At 40.5% G+C, this 7,125-nt stretch overlaps 1 pseudogene across 1 annotated transcript; it reads left to right on the top strand.

Moving 5' to 3' along the window:
• Window positions 1-220: 220 nt before the first annotated feature.
• On the top strand, window positions 221-673 carry LOC311601617 (small ribosomal subunit protein eS17-like; annotated as a pseudogene). The gene has a single exon. The product of its transcript is annotated as a small ribosomal subunit protein eS17-like (transcript).
• The last annotated feature ends 6,452 nt before the right edge of the window (window positions 674-7,125 follow it).

Consider the following 7,125-nt stretch of genomic DNA (forward strand, 5'->3'; position numbering starts at 1 on the left):
CCTCTTGCTGCAGAAACATAACTCTCAGTTTAAAGGAAATAAGAGACAGTTCTTCTCGTGCCAAATATGAGTTTGGAAACATAGGTATGTTACCCCAAATACCATATTCCAATATGGTAGCAGTTTCACCAAGTTTTTCATGGTAACAGAATAAATTGGATGTCGTGGATGTAAACAATAAAGTAGGTTTTTAAACACTCAAAGCGACCTGAAACCCACCAACATGGGCCGCGTTCACACCAAGACCATGAAGAAGGCGGCCTGGATCATCATTGAGAAGTATTACATGCGTCTGGGTAATGATTTCCACACCAACAAGCATGTGTGCGAGGAGATGGCTACTACTGCCAGCAAGAAACTCCGCAACAAGATAGCTGGCTATGTCACGCATCTGAGGAAGCGATTCAGAGAGGTCCTGTGAGAGGTATCTCTATCAAGTTGCAGGAAAAAGAGAGAGAGAAGAGATAATTACATTACTGAGGTCTCAGCCCTAGACCAGGAGATCACTGAGACAGATCCTGACACCAAGGAAACGCTGAAGCTTCTGGGCTTTGGCAGTCTCTACAACCTGCATGTCACTCAGCCTACAGCTGGGATGAATTTCAAAACACCATGTGGAGCCATTTAAATCTGTTCTGTCATATTTTCAATAAACCTGAAAACAAGAAAAAAATTTTAAAAATCAAAAATAAATTAAAAAATGAAAAGCTCAAAGCCTACAAGTGTTCCTCAGATACACTTAAAATGTACACTTAAAATACATTGGCACAGCTGGGTGATGATGGTGCACGTCTTTAATCCCAGCACACAGGAGGCAGAGGCAGGTGGATCGCTGTGAGTTCAAGGCCAACCTGGTCTACAAAGTGAGTCCAGGACAGCCAAAGCTACACAGAGAGACCCTGTCTCAAAAAAAAAAAAAGCAAAAAAAAAAAAAAAATCGCACATCTGATAGACCAGTGACAGCTTGCCACAGGCCTCCGATGATATCTGATGACATTCTTAGCTTTTGTGTAACTGGAAGCCAGTGGTTTGCTCAGAATACATTTTAAAGTCTTGATAGTCACAAAGGTGCTAGGTCAGACATGGAGTAGGCAGTGAACAGCTTTCAAAGAAGCTAAAAATAACCCAAAATCATTTGGTTCTGGTCTGCAACATTTTAAGTCTCCATAATCATGAAGTTCAGTCATCTACCTGTATAGCAACTTTAACATGGGTGCAGCTTTTATGTTTCTTGGGTGATGTTGGGGGTGGTTGGTTGGTTGGTTCTTCCTGGAAACTTCAATTCACTCCCCAGTGCTGGTTCTCACACAAGAGTCACCAAGCCCCTCTTATTAAATGCACAAATTGATGTGCTTTCCCCCAAGTGCCTGACAGTGTGATACAGACTCACTGCATGGGTGTGGAGACCTGCAGCCATACTCTGTCCTGTGACTGAGAGGGGCTAAAACTGAGGAGCAGAGCTACTTCCATGTCCATAACTGAGACCCTGGCCCTCTACTTGGTCTTTAGGGTCATAGACAGATGTGTCTCCTGGTCTGAGCAGTTCTGCTCTCAGATTATAGTTAAGATGTCTAATGGAGGTACTAATTAATCAATGAGCAGGTTACTGATTAATGTCGTCCCCTCTGGGCAAGTATGTCAAACAATGGAGGGAAATTAGGGAGAAGAATAACAGCCCTTTACAATCTGTTGTGATACCAATGTTAGAGTGTCTGACCCATGGACTAAGATAAGTATGTCTCCTAGCTTGGACTTTAAGTCGGCAGAATGTTCTGGGACCATAGCTAAGAAGGGCTTTGGATGATCTGAAACCATTTCAGATCTGCTGTGTTATTGAGATTACCAAGTGTATTAGTTGCTTTCCTATTGCTGTGAAGAAACACAGTGACCAAGGCATCTCATAGAAGCAAGGAGGTACATGGGTTTGCGGTTACAGACGGTTAGAGTCTATGATACAGAGCCGAGGCAGCAGGTTGCAGGCATGCCAACAAGCGACCTTACAGCTCCAACCACAAACAGGAAATGAAGACAGCACTGGGAATGATGAGAGGCTTTAAACCAGCAGTTCTCAACCTGTGGGTCGTGACCCCACAGGGATTGCACATCAAATATTTACATTACAATTCATAACCGAAAGAAAATTACAGTTATGAAGTAGCATGGAGAATAATTGTATGGTTGGTGTCACCACCACATGAGGAACTGTATTAGAGGGTGGCAGCATTAGGAAACTAGAGAACCACTGCTTTAACTCTCAAACCCCATGGCCATGACATGCATCCTCCCACAAGGCTATACTTTTTAAAACTTCCAAAAAGCTATCAACTGGAGACCAAATATTTAAATGCCCCAGACTATGGAGATCTCACTCAGACCACCTATTTTACTGTTTTTCTGTGGCGGAAGGGAGGAAAGAGAGAGAGAGAGAGAGAGAGAGAGAGAGAGAGAGAGAGAGAGACAGACAGACAGACAGACAGACAGACAGACAGACAGACAGACAGAGACGAGACAGAGACAGAGACAGAGAGACAGAGAGAGAGAGAGAGAGAGAGAGAGAGAGAGAGAGAGACAGAGACAGAGACAGAGACAGAGACAGAGAGACAGAGAGACAGAGAGACAGAGAGAGACAGAGAGACAGAGACAGAGAGAGACAGAGATGAAAGATATGGGAACATTTAAAAGGAGGAAAGGAAAGGAAGAAATTATAACATTATATTATAATCTCTAAAAATAAAATCAAATAGAGGGGAATTGGGCACACATTCCTAACACCAGCCTTGGAGCTATTGGCAAGTGATAGCTGCAAGAAGAGGGAGAGTCAGTTTTCTCTACGAGTGTAGCCTTGGTAAGTGTCCCACACTCCAGTGACACACAGCCAAGAATATTTGAGCAGCACAAATTTGTTTTGACAGAACAAAAGACACAAAGTTGAGTGGGTGGGGATGTGGAACGGATCTTGGCAGAGTTGGGGGAGGGAGGATGAAAATGACAAGAACACATTGTAGGAAACTCTCAAAGAACTAATAAGATTTTTTTTAAAGACAGTTGCCTATAGACATGCCCACAAGCCAAAGCCAATGTAGAGAACCCATCACTGAGATGTAACTGGGGTTTTATCTTGTGTTATGCTCTTGCTTTTCAAGAGTTTTGTCACGTGCTATATGCAAGTTTCAGTTCTCACAAAACTTGGTCACCAGATAGAAACATCTCTGGTTGCACTCTGACTGTAACAGGACTATTCCAAAGCTATTTGAACAAGGCATCAAAAGAGCAGCAGCCATATCAAGGCAAAATGAAATAAAATATATGTAAACCAAGCATGACAGTGTACTCCATGTGATCACAGTGCTCTGGGGGTTAAGGCAGGGATATTTCCAATTCAGGGCGAGCTTGCGCTATATAGCAAGACTCTGCCCTGAACAACACACAGCAACCACCAAAGCAGAAATCCAAATGAACAACTAAAAAGCCTTTTATTTAATGTCCTAATTGGATCCATGTTATCTTAACTCATCACAAATATAAATTGATAAGCGCCTTCATAGCAGAGGTACTGCGTATCTTACTACAGGGACCAATCTCAGGGTTGTCAACACTATCTACCACTCTGTCTCCTGGCAAATGCTGCTGTTTCAGGCACAGTAACAAGATCTCGTTTTCGATTTTATTTTACTTACATATCACACATTATTCCTTCCACGTTTAGAAACTAGTCTGTGCCTACTGTCTGAATCTGATCAAAACAGCTTGCGGGACTTCAGGGAAAAATAAAAATGCAGTTTATGCTGGATTATGTGCACAATATTTATTTGGTTATTCTATTTTAAAATATCTCATTCAATCTTCCCTGCCTCTTGCCTAGATTCCCCAAGTCCCAAGTTTAAATGTTTTTCATTCTCTCTCTCTCTCTCTCTCTCTCTCTCTCTCTCTCTCTCTCTCTCTCTCTCTCTCTCTCTCTCCCTGTGTGTGTGTGCATGCGTGTGTGTGTGTGTGTGTGTGTGAGTGTGTGTGTGTGTGTGTGTGTTATTTGAGACAGGGTTTCTCTGTGCGGCCTTGGTGGTCATGGACTCACTTTGTAGACCAGATTGACCTTGAACTCACAGAGTGCTGGGCTTACAGGCCTGTGTCACCCTGCCCAGCTGGCTTTGTCTTTTTAGGGTCTTAAGGGTATTTGAACCCATGATCTCTTGCATGCTAGGCAAGCATTTTACTACTGAGTTATATCCTCAGCCCCAAATCAGGGAATATTTTAAGCCAAATGGCATTATTAACATATTATGTGTATCATTATATGCTGATGTTCTTCATCATGGTACATGAAACACAGTTAAATAGAACTGGGAGCTACTTTTTATTCAAGGCATATATCTTGAAAATGACTGTATGTTGGAAATAGAATTGCCTAAACTGCTGTTCAGTATCATAGTTAATGATTTAAAGTTCTCAGTGCATATTATGTCTGAACTGACTACTTAAGGGGCTCGTCCCTGGGGAAGAATAATTCTCCCTCTCTCAACAGTCATTAGTTGTTTGTAATTCTTTGTCTAGTGGTGGTAGCCTGTGGGATTTCCCCCTTACATTTTTTTGCATACATCCTGGTATTGTCCTTGTTTGGGTCTTGGTTAAGCCTCTACATTGTTGAGATGTCATGAGTGGAAAAGGAGGAGGATATGATGCAATTATGTTTTAATTTCAGAAATTAAAAATAAAATGTATTAGTAAAAATGTTAGCTGATTAGAACTGCTTTGGAACTTCATCTCATCCCAGTCAGAAGGCCTCAAGAGAGCAAAGGACAACAGATGCTACACACGGAAGCCATACTCAATGTGTGCAAGGCCCATACCAGTGAGAGTGTAAAGATCATTTCAATAGCTAGAAATGAGAGGCTGGAGAGATGGCTCAGCAATGAAGAGCACTAGCTGCTCTTCTGAAGGACCTGGGTTCAAGGCCAAGCACCCACATGGCAGCTCATAACTGGCTGTAACTCCACTTCCAGGAGACCTGATGTCCTCTTCTGGTCTCTGATACACTTTCAGGGAAATACAAACAAGATAAAAAAGGTGGCACATGCCTTTATTCCCAGCACTCAGGAGGCAGAGGTAGACAGATCTCTGAGTTCGAGGCCAGCCTGGTCTACAGAGCTAGTTCTAGGACAACCAAGGCTACACAAAGAAACCCTGTCTCAAAAAAGCAAAACCTGGAAACAGAACTATCATATAACCTAGCTGTACTACTCCTAGGTATATATACTCCTGGGTATAAATACCCAAGGATATTTTTATATCATTTTTTTTGCTGCTCTATTCATAATAGATAAGAAATTCAACTATCCTAGGTGCCCACCGACTCTTCTATGAAAATGTAGTATAGGCAGATAGGAGAAACTGTTTCATCTGTAAAGAAAAAATTAAATCATGGCTTTGGCAAGAAGAAGGGCAAAATTAGAAATCATCATATTGAATGAAATATTCCATACTCAGAAAGACAGATACCACATGTTTATCTCCCATTATCCCACCAAAATTGTAATTTGTGCATAGAGGGGATGTAGATATAAATGGACCATAAAAGGGTAAGGGAAAATGAAATGCATATGACATGAAAGTGGAAGGGAATCCTGTTTGGGAGAAAGAAGAGGAGAATTAGGAGAATGGGAGAGGACAGTGAGGAAGCAGAGTGAACAAGAACAGGTGTAATGACATATATGTATGAAAATGCCATGTGAGGCTAGTATTAAGTTTATAAGTTAAAAGTTAAGGAAAATGCCTTTTATGCCAGCACTTGGGAGGCAGAGGCAAGTGGATCTCTGTGAGTTCTGGACCAGCCTGGTTTATAGAATGAGTTCCTGGTCAGGCAAAACTACTCAGAGAAGGCCTGTCTCAGGAAGCCAAAAAAAAGTTAATTTATTTTTAAAAAACGAAATTCTCTTTTCTGAAGGGTAATAGAGGTACATCATCTGGATCTGGGGAGAGGAGAAGCATGGGCTAGGGAGTGGGAAGCGTGGATGGAGGGGAGGCTGTGGTCCGGGTGTACTGTATGAGAGAAGAATAAATAAAGAGAAAAAATATATAATAAAAATGCCATTACACGTAACTGTTATTCACTTTTTATGCAACATTATACATTTCATGTTTACTTGCAACTGAACAGATACTTAGATATTTTGCCTAGACTTGACTGCCATGATACTAGCTGACTCTGAGACTAATTATGGATGAATTATATTTTTGCCATTTTAAAATAGAAATTGATTGAAAAGAATTCATAGGCCAGATGGTGGTGGTGCAAGCCTTTAATCCCAGCAGAGGCAGACAGATCACTGTGAGTTCATGGTCAGCTTGGTCTACAAAACAAGTCTAGGACAGCCAAGATAACACAGAGAAACTCTGTCTCAAAAAAACAAAAAAACAAAACACAAAGCAAGAAAAGAATTCATTGTAGTCCCTTCCTTCAAGAAATATACGTGTGCAATTTATAACATACACTCCCATATCAATTTTAATTATTTATATATCTCAAATATCAATAACTAAAAATTATGAAATGATGTTATGAAATCCTTTTCATATGAAGCAAATAGCAATAGCCAACAAATGCAAAATAAGAAATTACAGAAAATGTATTTAATAGTGTATTATGTTTTGTGATATTTTATAGTGGTTTTAGCCAGCAATTTGTATTCATTTATATATGTGTAACAATAATAATCAAAGAAAAAGATTCCATCAATTTGAGAGGGAATGAAGCAAAGGACATGACAGTGATTGGGAGGAAGGGACATGGGAAGGGTTAAAGAAAGGAAAGAGAAGAAGAAAGTGATGTCATTACATTTTAATCAATTTCTTTTTTAGGCAAGGTCTCATTATGTAGCTCTGGCTGTCTTGGAACTCACTATGTTAGCCAGGCAGGCCTCAAACTCATTCCCGCCTTTGCCTTCTTAGTGCTGAGATTAAGGGTGTACATCACCATGTCTGGCTCAATTTTTTTTTTCAATTAAAACATGTAAAGCATTATAATGACTTTTATTGTGAATACAAATTAACAAGTGAATCTAATCTTATATTTACAACCTCCTACGTCTTTCCTAAAGCAGTGTCTCCAAGTTGTATAAGCTTCAGTCTTAA

The sequence above is a fragment of the Acomys minous genome, assembly GCF_964271855.1.
Source record: "Acomys minous genome assembly, chromosome: 7".
Taxonomy (NCBI): domain Eukaryota; kingdom Metazoa; phylum Chordata; class Mammalia; order Rodentia; family Muridae; genus Acomys; species Acomys minous.